At 41.8% G+C, this 15591-nt stretch overlaps 1 protein-coding gene across 4 annotated transcripts in view; it reads right to left on the bottom strand.

Moving 5' to 3' along the window:
* LOC147732923 (histamine N-methyltransferase A-like) overlaps positions 1 to 15591 on the bottom strand; it is an 855634-nt gene that overhangs the window by 634902 nt on the left and 205141 nt on the right. The window contains exon 2 of one of the 4 annotated variants that reach the window (XM_086957455.1): positions 6207 to 6367. The exons of the other annotated variants lie outside the window; for them this stretch is intronic. The gene's annotated coding sequence lies outside the window, so the exon portion shown is untranslated. The remainder of the gene's footprint in view (positions 1 to 6206; positions 6368 to 15591) is intronic. 4 annotated transcript variants of the gene reach the window in all.

The following is a 15591-nucleotide window of genomic DNA, read 5'->3' as shown; positions in this document are numbered from 1 at the left end:
ACACCATTTAGTTCCAAAACAAAGTTGTGCTCCAGTGTAGGGAGCCAGTCTTTCCATATACTCGGGATAGGGATGACCCTCTGGCCCCCACCATACAAAATCCGGGAGGTGGCAAAGCGCCATGCGGCACAGAATCAGTCAGTAGGGGACGAATGCCTGAACCACCAAATATCCGAGTCCAGGTTAGACAAATTTTTATGAGTTTTGGCCTCGCACAGGACTCCCATTTTAGCAATATTCTGCTGCCTCCTTTCCCTTAAAGTTTTTTAAATATCCAGAAGCCTGCTCATCATGTCATGTCCCTCCAAGACAATGGAAGTAGCCTGTCGCCAGTTAAACATCCCTGTCCACAGCTGGGGAGAGCAGGCCCAAATCTCCTGGACAAGATGCACCTCAAGAGAGAGGGGTGCCAGGAAAGAGAGTCTTCAAAAGCCCATCACAGCTTCTTGTGAAATACACCAGAATATGCTCACCCCCGTATCCGGCCTATAATTTAGCTAACACAGAAGGTCTTCTACAGACTGTCTTGGTGACACCCCTAAAAAACTTTAGTTAAAAAAACAAAAATCATCCACAAGCTCACAATGACCATCCTTTAAAATACCCCTTTTCTGTCATGGTGAGGAGGGGAGGGCTGGAGACCCATCCATCAACATGAAGGCGACCCATGAATAACCACCTATTGCTGGGTACCAGTTACCCCGATTAGGGGTGTTCCTTTTGCTTTTGTCGTCCTATGTGGGAAGGTTATGCCCAGACGTGGGTCCCTTGCTCACTGCGCCACTGAATTCAAGCCAACCTGGCTGATGAGGGGTGATGTCCCAAAACCGGTCCCAGGATTCTTGTTTCCAGTCCAGGGAGAACCTGGCTTGGCAGTTTGGCAGGAGTGTTCCCATAAGGCACAGGGTCTAGACTGATTTGCATACAACAGGGTCCAAACTGGGGCACCATGGTGAGCAAAAGAATGATGGATTAAACCCAGATCTTTGTGACTGGGTAGAATGTCTGCATTCTGTCCATCGGGCTCGATTCACAGAACTAACTTACTACAAAATCATAAACTTACTACCATTTTGGTATTGAGATAATGCACTTACTCATTTTGGTATTCACAGAAGGCACTTACTCATTGATGAGTAAGTGCATTCTGTGAATTCCAAAAGGAGTAAGTTACTCAGAATGAGTAACTTACTCATTTTAAGTAACTTATTCTGTGTGCTTTTAAATCCCTGATTAAGGCTACCTTCCAGTGCCCCACTAAAATAGCAAGTATGAATATAAAAGCACATCACCTAGAATGAATGAGGGGTTTCCGGCCCAGGCACTCTACTGAGTCCGTCGTGGTGTCGGTCCTGGACAACCTCAGGGTGGGCATGGACCAAAACAAACACCAGGCCCTTGTGCTCCTCGATCTCTCCGCCGCTTTTGATACAGTGGACCACTCCATCTTGCTTTCACATATCAGAGCGGCGGGAATCGGGGGCTCAGCCCTGGTCTGGCTATCGTCCTTCCTGAGGGACCGCACCCAGGCGGTCCGGCTGGGGGATTTCTCGGCTACTCCACTTAAGGTCACTTGTGGTGTTCCCCAGGGTTCTTCTCTCTCCCCTCTTTTGTTCAATCTTTATATCTATCCTTTAATCTTTGCACTCCAGCAGCTGGTGGTCACCGTATATAACTATGCGGATGACCTCCAGGATAACCTCTCCTCTTCTTCCTATTCTATTTCCAATTTCCAGACTATTATGATTTTTATCAGGGACTGGATGAGCCACAACCACCTGAAGCTGAACCCGGATAAAACTGAGTTGGTTCTCACTGGCGGCTCTTCCAGTCCCTGGAACTCTTTATTTTGGCCCTCTTCCTTAGGTACCCCTCCCACTCCCTCTCCCACAGTTAAGACCTTAGGCATCAAAATGAATAATCATCTTACCCTACACTCACAAATTAGCTCCGTTGTCTCTTCTTGCTTTCTCACTCTTCGCACTATTCGCACTGTTTCCCGTTTCTTTTCTCCCCTGGCAATTACACTGATCATGTCCGCCCTAGTGATCTCCTGGCTGGACTACGCCAATGCCCTGTACAACGGAATCCCAGCTTACAGCTTATGAAAGCTCCAACTGGTTCAAAACCAGGCGGCCCGACTAGTGTACGGCCTTTCCCACTCCCACCACTCAACCCCGTTATTCAAGGCGCTTCACTGGCTACCTGTCAGGGAGCGATCCCTTTTTAAAACTGGCTGCATAGTCTTCCAGGCACGTCAGGGCTCAGCTCCCGCCTTCATTACCTCTTTGATAAAGGAGTATATCCCTACCAGAGAGCTTCGTTCATCCTCCCAATCTCTTCTGCAGGTACCCCACTACAAGCGCAAAAAGTGGGGAGGGGCCAACTTCTCATTCTTGGCACCCACTTTTTGGAATTCCCTCCCCGACCACCTTCGGTCGGCCAAGCACTATTCTCTCTTCCGTAAAGGCCTCAAAACCTTCTCATTCAAGCAGGCCTTCCCACAGTAAATTGTCCTCATTTGCCCCCTCTCACTGTACCAGTTTCTATTGCTGTTCCTCTGCTAATTTTGCTTCCATAGCGCCAAGAAACCGCATGGTGAACGCAGCGCTCTATAAATATTTTAAATTCAAATTCAAATTCATGATGATGATATGCGTAAGGATGCAACTGTTTTCTGAACTAAACCAACAAACAGCAGCTCTTATCCAACGGGTCTGCAATCGAGCTGCCCCAGTGCACCTGCTTTACAGCAACACACCACCTCTGCAAAGACTATTTCTATAACCCCAACAAGACCCAAGTGTGCGAGGACGACAAACTTTTTTCACATACTTTGAGAAGTTTTCCAGAGCGAGTAAGAAACTGCTGCACAAATGTTATTGGGCTGTACAAGGCTGTTAGTAAACAGTGTTAATACTTTGAAAAGCCAGGCTGAATTATGTACTATGTGTGAATGAAGACACACTGTCAGATCACATCGTTTATAGAGCACATTACACATGTTGTGAATATTGTATTATTACTTATAGTAAAATATCCTCTGTGAGCTCTATATTTGATAATGTGTTCTCAGAAAGTGGAGATTGAACAGGAACCTTTATTTTTCTATTGCTGTGATGTAGTTAATCAACCCAGATTACAAGGGTGATAACAGGCTCACTTAATGTGGGAATACATGTACTTGATGGGCTTAACAATGCCCTGTCATTCTATATGACTCTAGTTCAAAAAGTACAGCTATCTTGAGAAGTGGAATCTTTATAGTTAAAAGCATTTAATTTACTGTGCAGCACTTTGCCCACATCTAGAGTATTGTGTGATGCATTTTTAAAGGTGGAGAGGACTAGAAATGTGTTGTTTTGTTTTAAAATATATTACTGTAAATGTTATACCTTTAGAGTCCTGATACTTACTTTGAAAGGACTTATGAAGGTGGATGTTGACTAATAGTCTCTAATTGGTGAGACAATATACATTAAATAGTTTGTATTCACACACTTTTGCAGTGTTGGTGATGGAGAGTTGTGTTTTGTAAATATTAGGACCTTATAATATACATAATGTGTTTTTGATGTGTGTTCTTATATCTTTACAGAAAGTGGACATGAATACAAGCTGGTACCACAAAGTAATCCTATATTAGTAAAAGTATGGTAACCTACTCTTAATATTATTATTTTTGCACTAAGTAAGCAGAGTGACATAGTGAACGGTCCTGAGGAATGCCAAGAATCTTTCTGGTCTATTTAAAGCGGAAACATGTCGACCGTATCCTAATAGGGCATGTCCATATCCCTATTTTCACTGAGTTTTTTTAATCTATCCACTAGGGACATTAATACAATATTAATCTTGCCCACAAGTAGATAGTTTTAAACTCACATTTAACTTTATTATTTTTTGCACTCTGCCACTCACTCTCCCTACATTGTGTGATATAAAACACCTTCTGCTCCTCTCTTATGGGAGAGTTGTAGTCCACACTCGGTACCCTGCAGTCCCAGTGTGTGAGAGGGAACCCAAGGATGAAGCATGTCACCCTAGGGTGAGTGAGGGTTCTTATCTTAACTATGTATGCGTCTGTACTTTTTTCCTTCCCTTTTTCCCTCGCTTTGTTTATCCAGTGATTTGTTTAGATACACCATCTGGTTACCTTTTGTGAGTATAGATTACATGGAGTGGTACCGTGGATGGTAAGAATTCCTCCCTCTTGAACCCCTATAGTGAAACTATATTGAATACAGCTACTTTATCTGTGGGTCTTGGTTACTTTTTAATTATTCACAGTTGTTATTATCAGACACTCAGACCCTTTGTTACTTTTCCCTTGTGGTAGCACTACACTATTTTGTTACCAATGTATTTAGACATGACTGAGACTACAGGACTAGCCTTTGATGATGAGATGGTACAGGCGATTCTACAAACACCAAGTACACTAGATACCCACATTTCACAAACACTCTCACAAACAGAGGCCTGGACCAAACTTAGTAGCATCAGAAAGCAACACGTCAGAATTATTCTACATGCAGCAATACTAACAGAATACCTTAAAGGCAATATTGCCCCACAAGGGTTGACAGTGTCCAATGCACGATGACTCTTTTTGGACAATAAGGTGTTCACTACCAACTGGTCTAAAATAGCTTGGCGATGTACTAGAGACTGGCTGGCTCTACTGATAAACACAGCTAAGGAAACATCTGATCTCTTGATTATAGAGATTCAGACTTTGGAGAAACAAATGAAAACCTCCATACAAATAACAGCGTATAAGTTGGAGAAAATCATGAAAAACTTGAACGAGACAAAAGAAGAACTGGTAAAATACAAGATTACCAAATTGAGTAAAGACCTAGAGAGATTCTCCTTGGAAAAGGTGTATCTGCACACAGCTGATGGGTATTAGGCAATACTGAGCAAAAGAACAAATAAGAAAGGAACTTGGGGCTGACACCGGGACACAGACGAGTGGACTTGAACTCAGATGAGTGGAGTGATTCCAATGACTCAGATTCGGATCTCCCATTGAAGACCAACACTAGGGGAGGTAGATGCCGAGGTACACCATAGCTTTTTCCTCTGCAGGTAACTTGTTGGCCACCACAACCTTGGTCATTTCCACCACAACCCTTCAACACATGCCCCCCTTTCGGAGTCCCTTCCATCCAATCTCTTTTTGGACAGGACAGAGGAAGAAGAGGTTGAAGAAGAAGCAACAGGGGGCGGTCAACATGCAACCAACCTCCTGTGAAACAAAACAAGGACCCCCTGATACGGATCAATTTCCTGAGTCAGGGCAAAACATTTTGTGTGAATATAGTACTCAGGCAAATCTCTAATAAACACTAGCACATGAACAATGGCATTTGCCAAACAAAAATAAAAAGTGATCAAAACAAGTTTTTCACCTTGGATACATTTTAATTATTATCAAAAAACATGATTCAATTATAAAAATTCGGTACATTAATATACATGCATGATAAAGTGTTTCAGCATTATAGCATATGCATAAGTTCAGACATTTATCAGATACATTTACAATACAATTAAAAGATGGTTTCCTGTCTACGCTTTTCGACACAGGGTGTGTCTTCCTCAGGACTGTACCATCGTATTTCTGTAAAACATATTACAAATATTTACAAATCTAAGTATTACACTGCAAATAACCGTTTATGATTTAAGTTATGTCATTACATACATACAAAGCTAGTGTTTTTCATGTCACATATTTGATAATACCGCTACGCATTGATGTACAAGTTTGCCAAAGAGAAAAAGAGAAGAAACATCATTTGTACATATATACATATATCTATATACAAGTCCACAGACACCTATTTACATAATTACAACATATCTCTGAACACCTAATGTTGTTCACTGTAGATTTTTTATCTTAGTACCCTCCTATTGAGGAATATATTGCCTTTAAAACAAAGCTTACCAACAGACAGACCTATGATAGAGGGTGAAAAACCATATAAGTAGGAGAGACAGGAGAAACAGAAACTATTTGTGTAGAATTTTGAATACCTTGGCTTGACATAAGAATGATATATCCCCAAATTACCCATAGTGATTTTATATGGTGTGTGTCACATTATATGATTCGTTTGGGTTATTAGATAATACAAAAAACCTTGTCTAGCAGTATGCAGTTGGCTCAGCGTTTTATTACAATATCCGCTTACCTAGATGGACTAGAAATAACGGTTAACGTCATATATTGACGTATAGAGGGATTATGCCTTTATTCAGGTGGAGTCAGCTGATTAAAGTTCCCTTTTTCCCTCGCTTTGTTTATCCAGAGGGATTATGCCTTTATTCAGGTGGAGTCAGCTGATTAAAATTCCTGAAAATGGATAAGGAATATTAGACTCTGCACAAAGGAGTTCAGAGATTCATTGCAATAATCCAACCTTACAGTCAACACCATTTCATCTATTATCTGCCACTGCACGTTTTCTTATTATTTTACCAGGCTTATTCTACATAGTTACAAATTGTTGAAACACTTTATCATGCATGTATATTAATGTACCCAATTTTTATAATTGAATCATGTTTTTTAATAATAATTAAAATGTATCCAAGGTACAAAAACTTGTTTTGATCACTTTTTATTTGTGTTTGGCAAATGCCATTGTTCATGTGCTAGTGTTTATTAGAGATTTGCCTGAGTACTATATTCACACAACATGCAACCAACAACATGTGAATTGGGACCCTGCCTTGGAACAGAGAGTGACCAGGAGCATGACAAGAGAACACATGGCATCCAAAAGCGACCTGACAACCTAATTGTGAATTTGAGTAGTAAATGACTCACAGCAGTGAAGAATCAAGTCCTAGAGAAAGCTCTCTGCTTTGTGCCCACCAAATTGGGCAGCGATTTTATGACACACAAGGAACTAGCAGAGTTTTTTCACAAAGTACACCTTTATTTTTTTCTTCAATTCCAAGAGAGAAACATCCATCTCTAATTCCAATACAGGTTTGAGGAATAAATTGACTTTCCTACCTATGTTACAACAGGAACCTTCCCAAGTCTCCACTTTTGAGGAGGAATGTGAGTTTAACAAAGATCCAGCAAAATTACCATTCTGCAATATCTCCGAGGAGGAGAGGAAGTCTATAGAGGAGTTAGGCAATGATGTCACTATTACCATCAAACCAGCTGACAAGGGCGGTGCGACAATGATATTGGACACGGAGGTCATTCTTAGTGAATGCCTTATACAGTTAAACAACATCAAATTCTACAAACCCATCCAACGTGATTCCACCACTAGACTGCAACGGGAGATTAAGGCCCTAATAAATGAAGGGAGGTACTCAGATTGAATCACAAAAGGGGAAGCCAAATTTCTAATTCAGAAACATCCTACAATACCGGTGTTCTATATCTTACCCAAGATCCACAAGGAGCAAAGTCCACCACCAGTGAGCCCTATTGTCTCTGAAATAGGTTCTCTCCTGGAACCTCTTGCACAATTTGTAGACCACTTCCTATGCCCCATAGTGGCTGACACACCATCCTACCAGCAGGACACCAAGCATGTATTATAACTTTTGGAAACAGTATCCTTTGATCCACACTCCAACCTGATGGTCACATATGATGTTGAATCATTGCATAGTAATATTCCTCAGGATGACACCTTAGACACCATATACCATCTCCTGGAAAGATACCCTCGCCAGGACCAGACACCCAACTCATTCATCATGCATTGTGCCAAGTTGGCATTGAAAAAAAATGTCTTCATGTTCGAAGGACAGTTATACAGGCCAACCACCGGAACTTCAATGGGCAGCACTTGTGCCCCAAGCATGGCTAATTTATACATGCATGGGTTTGAGACAAAGAACATCTACTCTATCACCAATCCATTCCAACAAAACCTGAAGTTGTGGAGGCAGTATATAGATGACATTCTGGTCATCTGAGAAGGAGACCATATGTCCCCTGATGCCTTCTTGAGTTGGTTCAATACCCGTAACTTATGTTTCACTGGCGAATCGAGTGCTGCAGAGGTCTCCTTTTCGGATCTTCCGCTTTATCCTAAGGATGGCAGAATTAACAGTGAACTTTACCAGAAGCCCATGGCATGCAACTCTTTACTGAGCTATTCTAGCGTTCATCCCCATGCACTGCTGAACAATCTCCTTGTGGGTCTATTCTTAAGGCGGAGGAGAAACTGTACGAAATACAAGCAACATGCCAGAAATCTGAGCAGCGAGCTACCGACACGCCATTAGCCTGATTATCTTGTATGTGGAGTCGCCTAGAGGGCATGCAATAATAATAGGGAGGCCCTTCTGGAGACACACCACAAAGAAAAGACAAACAGACTGGTGTGTGTGACAACATTTAGCCACTTGATGGATGCCATCAAGAAAGCAATAAACAAGAGCTGGCATATCCTAAATATAGGAGAGATGACCCCGGACAGACCATTATTTGCTCTTAAACGAAGTAGTAATCTTAAGGTCCTTTTTGTGCACACACGACCAAGAGGCAGAGAAATACAAGAAGGACAACAATTATTGTGGAGAGGACCCCCCTGTGTTAGGACTTTTCCCATGTGGGTCATATTAAGTGTGTCCGTTTACATGACGCACTAAATAACTAGATCTGGGCTTACAGACACTTTGGCAATTAAATAACCATACAAATTGCAACTCATGGGGTGTGATTTATATGATCACATTCCCATGTTCACTCAAGTATATTGGCATGACCACATGTAGAGTCAGACATAGGATTGTAGAGCTTTATAGTTCTATTAGATGCAAATAGTCAAACACACGACTGACTAGATACTTCCTTAAACGGGACAGACAGAGGACGATCTATCTTGGGTGGTCCTGGACAAATCAAAATATGACACACTAATGGGTACTTTATAGAGAGTTCTCTTTAAGAGGGAACAAATGTGGGTGCTCCTCACTAGAGCCACACTACAGGACTTAATTATGATATCCCTCGGTGTTCACTATGATATATTTGGTAGATATAAATATGGTGGACCTAACCAGGTGTATTCAATCCCTATTCATTGTAATTCGTCCTGCCTACTATATCCACCTAGAAAATGGAGAGAATAGATCTACCATTTATGTGGGTAGATACACCATATGACCAGCACATGAAGTATTTTCCATTTATACGGTCGGAGAAATATGGTAATACCCAGCTATTTGTAGCAAACTCATTACACACCATGCATATATGGGGGCCTCACAGTGTGCCTTGCTCCAAATATCATAAGAATATAGAATAAACTACAATTGACCAGCTTTGTGATTAAACCGTCTTTCCATTCAACTATTTCTACTACATGACCATCCGTTTTTATATTGGTCTGAAAAGAAAATACTACTTTTAACACGCACATTTGGGAGCCATAATCATGATAGACACCGATAGTATAAAAATTCAGTAAAATTCTACAATTCCCAGCCCCCCCCCACACCCGTGAAATTGAAATAGATCAGCCCCCCCCCCCCCCCACCCGTGAACCTGAAATAGATCATGTGATCATTTCTGCCCAGCCACGCTTAAATCAAAAGTGCCTTCCGTGAACGATGCAGGAGACAGGATACAAGGTAAAGCACCTCATGGTGCATACACCGGTTTATTAACTAATACCGTTTCCAATTTGTGCACTGACACACCTGCTGATACAAAAAGAGCTAACCTAAGCTGCTCCACTGGGTGCACTTCGGAGACAGACGCCCTCACCATACATATACCGTGAGTAGGATTAATCAGCTTTGATAGAGCTAATTTACACAATACTATGGGGCCCCCTGTCTCGAGCGCTACAGGTGCACGCACACTTGATTAATAATACAGGAGCTGATCGTTGCAGCTCAATTTGGAGCACAACACACTTGCCATACACATGCAGAGCGCGGGTAAGAAACTGCCACTCAAGTGTAATTGGGCTCTTCAAGGCTGTCAGTGAACGGTGTTAATATTTCGAAAAGCCAGGCGGAATTACTTACAATCTGTGGATGAAGACACACTGTCAGTTCACATTGTTTACAGAGCACATTACACATGTTGTGAATAATGTATTACTTCGTGTGGTTGAATATCCTCTGAGCTCCTTATTTGATAATGTGCTCTCAGAAAGTGGAGATTGAACAGGGACACTTTTTTTGTTCTATTGCTGTGACGTAATTAATCAACCCAGATTGCAAGTGTGATAGCAGGCTCACTTAATGTGGGAATACATGTACTTGATGGGCTATGTGGCAGCAATAACAAAGCCCTGTCATGCTATGTAACTCTAGTTCACAACGTACAGCTCTCTCGAGAAGTTGAATCATTATGGTTAAATACATTTAATTTACCGTGCAACACTTTGCCCACATCTTGAGTATAGTGTGAGGCACTTTTAATGGTGGAGAGGACTAGGAATCTGTTATTTTGTCTGACAATATGTTACACTAAATTGTATACCTTTAGAGTCCAGATACCTGCTACAAAAGGACTTCTGAATGTGAATGCTGACTAATAGTCTCTAATTGGTTAGACTGTATACATTAATTGTTTTTATTCACACACTTTTGCAGTGCTGGTGAGGGGCACTGGTGTTTTGTAAATATTGGGACCTTATAATATACATATCATGTTTTTGATGTGCGTTTTTATATTTACAGAATGTGGACCTGACTACAAGCTTGCACTACAGATTATGCCTACACTAGTGATGGTATGGTAACCTACTCTTAATATTATTATTTTTGCACTAACTAAGGAGAGTGACATAGTGAACGGTCCTGAGGAATGGCAAAAATCTGTTCGGTCTATTTAAGGAGGAAACATGTAGACCTGATCCTAATAGGGAATATCCATATCCCTCTTTTCACTGAGCATTTTTATTCTATCAACGGGGGACACTAATAAAAGATTAATCTTGCCCACCAGGAGATAGTTTTAAACTCACATTTAACTTTATTATTTTTTGCACTCTGCCCTTTCACTTTGCCCTACATTGGATAATAAAACACGAGTTGCGCTCCTATCCAATAGGAGAGTTGTAGCCCACACTGGGTATCTTGTAGTCCCAGTGTGTAAGACGGAACCCATTGATGAAGCATGTCACCCTAGGGTGAGTGAGGGTACTCGTCTTAAAGTATGTGTGCGTCTGTCCATTTTCCCCTCCCTTTGTTTCTCCAGTGAGTTGTTCGGATACACCATCTAGTTACCTTTTGTAAGTATAGATTACATGGAGTGGTACTGTGGATGGTAAGAATTCCTCCCTCTAGTACCACTATAGTGAGATTATATGTAAACTGGTTTGCCTAGCTTCCCCGGTGGCTGACTGGACTGTGCACTTCACTGTTGCCCATTCTCATCTTTTAGTGATCTTCTGTGGTTTCTTTCAATTGAGTGCTTCTTGCTGTAAAAATGCAGTCCTCAAATTAGGTAGAATGCAAATAACTAGGAAGGTAGTAGCTGTAGTCAAAACTTAAAAACAGAATGTCCCCAATAATGTGACTGTTCTGAAGTATGGGTTAGACAATGTAGTTGAAAATTCAATTTAACCCCTTCCATGCTGATGACAGAACGGTTCCGTCATCAGCTACGGGTGAGCTGTGCTGATGACGGAACCGTTCCGTCATGAGCCCGTTAGAACCTTAGAACCCTCAGTACAGCGTGAAAATTCGCGCCGCGCTGAAGGGGTTAAGAGGAGAACTGCTGTTATTGATAAAAACAGTGCTAATGCTTATGATGGTCCATTCACATACACAGATGAAATTGCATTGCTATTTTTTTTTTTTAATCCTCATTTGCCTGATCCTCCTCTTATTCAGCCTCCAATTGCCAAGCATTTGTTACTCAGAGTGCAGGCCTCCTGCTGCCCCTGATAATGCGATTGGTTGCCCTCGGGAGATGGCCTGAAGAGAGGACGGGGTGTGACTCCAACCTTGGTGTTACACCAGTTGAACTAGCCTTGGAGCCAACCGGAGGGGGCCTAGTTCTTGGAGTTACTAAGGCATAATCATTGGACCGGGGAAGAAAAAAAAAAAAAACCCCGGCTATTGCTTCCACTGAACCAAATAGTTCCAAAACGCCCGGTTACGTGAGCCACCTGATCCCAACATGTCAGTTTTAGAGGTTGTATACAGAGATGTTAACCAGTTTGCAAGTGTTGGTGGTGTTTTTTCAATCCAAACCTTGCATATCTCTCTTCTTGCAAGTAGTATTGCATAAAACAGAAATGTCCTTGCATGGCCCTTTATACTGTTATCCCACCCGAAAATAACCAGGGGGAGTGTTAGAGAAATCGAGATGTTAAGAATAGAATCCAGGGTCGCTTTAACCTCATTCCAGAACTGCAATAGGTTAGGGCAGTCTAAAAACATGTGAATGTCTGAAGCTGCGATGTAATTGCATTTATTGCATTTCTTCCCTGGAACGAATTTAGACAGTTTTAAGGGGGTAAAATAGGCTTGATGTATCGTAAAAAATGGTTGCGCCTAAGCCATGCTGGTTTAACACATTTATATAGCAGGGTGCAGGATTTCTGCCAGATTTCAATACTCTGGGCCCCAAATTCTATGCCCCATAGCTGTTCTGGGAGGATAAATTCTCCATCTATCTCTTCTAACAGACTCCAGTACCACTGCAAGACTTCTTTACCCCCTCCTGGTCTTCCTACCAATTTCTCTTCAGTGGAGCTGCACTTCCCAAATGTTACCCCTGACCTGTTCATTGCTTTAAACCAACTGTTTATTTGTAAAAATTTAAACCTCAAAAACTCTGAGCCCAGTTGGTCCCTTAACTCCTCCCAAGGCCTCAATGATTCGCCTACCAACAGATCTCCCCATGTTGCTATTCCTCCTTCTCTCAGCGGAGTTGCCAGCCTGTCTTCCAGACAAAGCGGCAAACCCGGAGATTCCCAAATAGGTGCAAAGTTAGAGTAATATTGCAATCCTAGTTTCCTCCTTATATGAAACCAGGTCTTCGCTTGGGACATAGGAATTTTTAATTTAACTTTTTTGAAATATTTCTGATCACCGTATTTGAACATATAGCCATTAGTTGGTAAACCTGCTCCGGTCAGCATCGCTTTAAACATGAGACCTATAGATGTATTAGTTGGGACTTTTAAGAGCATTCTTGAGTGAGACAATTGGAAAGCCCACGCATAATACTGCAAATCAGGCAGAGACAATCCCCCCTTTTCCCTCCTCCTTCTCAGTTTCTTCCATGCCACTCTTGCCGATTTGTAACACCATACAAAAGAATTAAGCTCTCTTTGGCATTTCTCCAAGGCCACATTATCAAAAGCGAGAGGGATAGTGCTAAAAATAAAAGTGAATTTAGGGAGAATGGACATCTTCATCAGACTTATTCTGCCGAGGACAGTCAGTGGAAGACTAGCCCAGGATTTTAAGAGTTTCTTGCTTTCATTAGAAACTCTCGCAAAATTAACTTGAGCGATTTTGTCGATGTCGTGGACTATCCGAATACCCAGATATCTCATCGAGTTGGTTACGGTTAACTGTAAGTCAGGAATGTTCCAAGCCATGATATCGGTTTTACTTGGGTTAATCTCATAGCCTGAGATACGGCCAAACTCTTTGGCTCTCCTTATTACCTCTGGGAATGTTGTCTCTGGGTCTGAAGTAAAGATTATGATATCGTCTGCATAAAGAGCTACCCGCTTTTCCCACTCTCCCAACCTAAAAGATGGAATGAGTACATCTCGTCTTAAGACTTCTGCAAACGGTTCGATGTACAGATTGAAGAGGAGGGGGGAAAGCGGGCAACCCTGCCTAGTGCCTCTCGAAATCCCCAATGCCTCAGACAGTGTGCCATTTATTAAGAGCCGGGCTGATGGTAAGTTGTACATAAGTTTGATAGTACGACAAAATCTCTCCCCGAAGTTGAATTTCTTCAACACGTCATTGAGGTAGGCCCAATTTACCCTATCGAAGGCTTTAGCTGCGTCTAAGGTGAGTGTTGCCAACGGGAGGGAGAAGGCTGAGGCGATGTCAATTGCCCCTACGAGGTCGTACGTTAGATCAAAAAGCTGGCGGCCTTTAATAAATCCCTTCTGGTCCTGGTGAATTATTTCCCCCACTACTGAGCCCACTCTAGATGCTAATATGGACGTGAAGATCTTATAATCACTGTTCAATAGAGATATTGGGCGATATGATCCACATAGGGTTAAGTCTTTGCCGGATTTGGGAATCAATACTATGGTAGTCTCACTCCATGATCGAGGAGGCTCTAAGCCCTCCCTCAAGATATCGTTGAAGAGGACTGTTAAAGTAGGGGCGATTTCGTCGACCAAAACACGGTATAATTCCCCGGGAAGTCCATCCGGACCTGCAGCTTTACCATGTTTAAGTGACAGAATGACCCTCCTTACTTCTATTTCAGAGATATCCATCTCGATCCCATCACGTTGTATGGGTGACAGGGAAGGTAAAGTAATCTGGTTTAACCATATATCTCTTAACTGTTGGTTATCAGGGGTATCTTCCCTGTATATTTCCTCAAAGAATTCCTTAAAGGCGATACTAATTTCTTGGTTTGATGTTCTAAGATAATTTTCGCCTTCAGCCTTTATCCCTCTAATATGACTTTTGGTCTGATCTGCTTTAACCCTCCATGCCAAAATCTTGCCCGCTGTTTCCCCGAATTCAAAATTTGAAATTTTGCTAGCCTCCCACCTCTTAGTTACTCTCTCTTGTAATATATTGTCCAGCCGATTTCTCAGATCAGAGAGATTATTTTGATCTTGTATTGACCCGGATGATGCCACCAGTCTCTGCTCGATTTTCTCTAATTCCATTTCAAGAGTTTGAATTTTCGATAGATAGACTTTCCTCAGATACGAGGCTCTATTTGTGATACACCCTCTCAGGTAGGCTTTTAAAGCTTCCCAGACTGTAACAAGAGAGGCTGAACCTAGGTTTGTTTCAAGGAATGAGCTCGTTTCCATCCTTAAGTATGTCACTTCCTCCGATTCTAGAAAAATGGTGCGATCAAATGACCAAGAGGGATGTTTGACTTGACCTGGGAGTTTTAATGTAAATGAGAGTGCCGAATGGTCAGATAAGTGGGAGGGCAGATACTTAATGCTGGATATAGAGTTTTGAAGGCTATAACTGAACAAGGCAAAGTCGATTCTTGAGGTATGTTTATATTTTAGGTTCCTAAAAGATACCCCTTGTTTAGAGCCCGCCCTTTCTCTCCATAAATCTGCCAGACCTATTTGCTCCATAATCTCTTTGAGAGACTGCCTGGCTTTGGATGGAGGATGACTTTTATGTCTCCCGTGATAGGTGAATTTATCTAGTTTAGGGTTCAATATGACATTGAAATCCCCCGTCCATATTATAGGTTCCGAGGTGGTAATTAAATTGTTCCTGACTATTTCTAAGAAGGATGGGTCGTCTATGTTAGGACCATAGTAACCGACAAGGTTACACACCCATCCATCAATAGACAACTTAACTAACAGCCATCTTCCACTGTTGTCCTCGTTGAAGTTAAGAATCTGCACCTTTGCAGCTTTTTTACAAATTAAGAGAATTCCT

Source organism: Lissotriton vulgaris, chromosome 2_1 (assembly GCF_964263255.1).
Source record: "Lissotriton vulgaris chromosome 2_1, aLisVul1.2, whole genome shotgun sequence".
NCBI classification, from domain to species: domain Eukaryota; kingdom Metazoa; phylum Chordata; class Amphibia; order Caudata; family Salamandridae; genus Lissotriton; species Lissotriton vulgaris.
The sequence above is the reverse complement of the archived record's forward strand: the minus strand, read 5'-3'. Positions and strand labels throughout refer to the sequence as shown.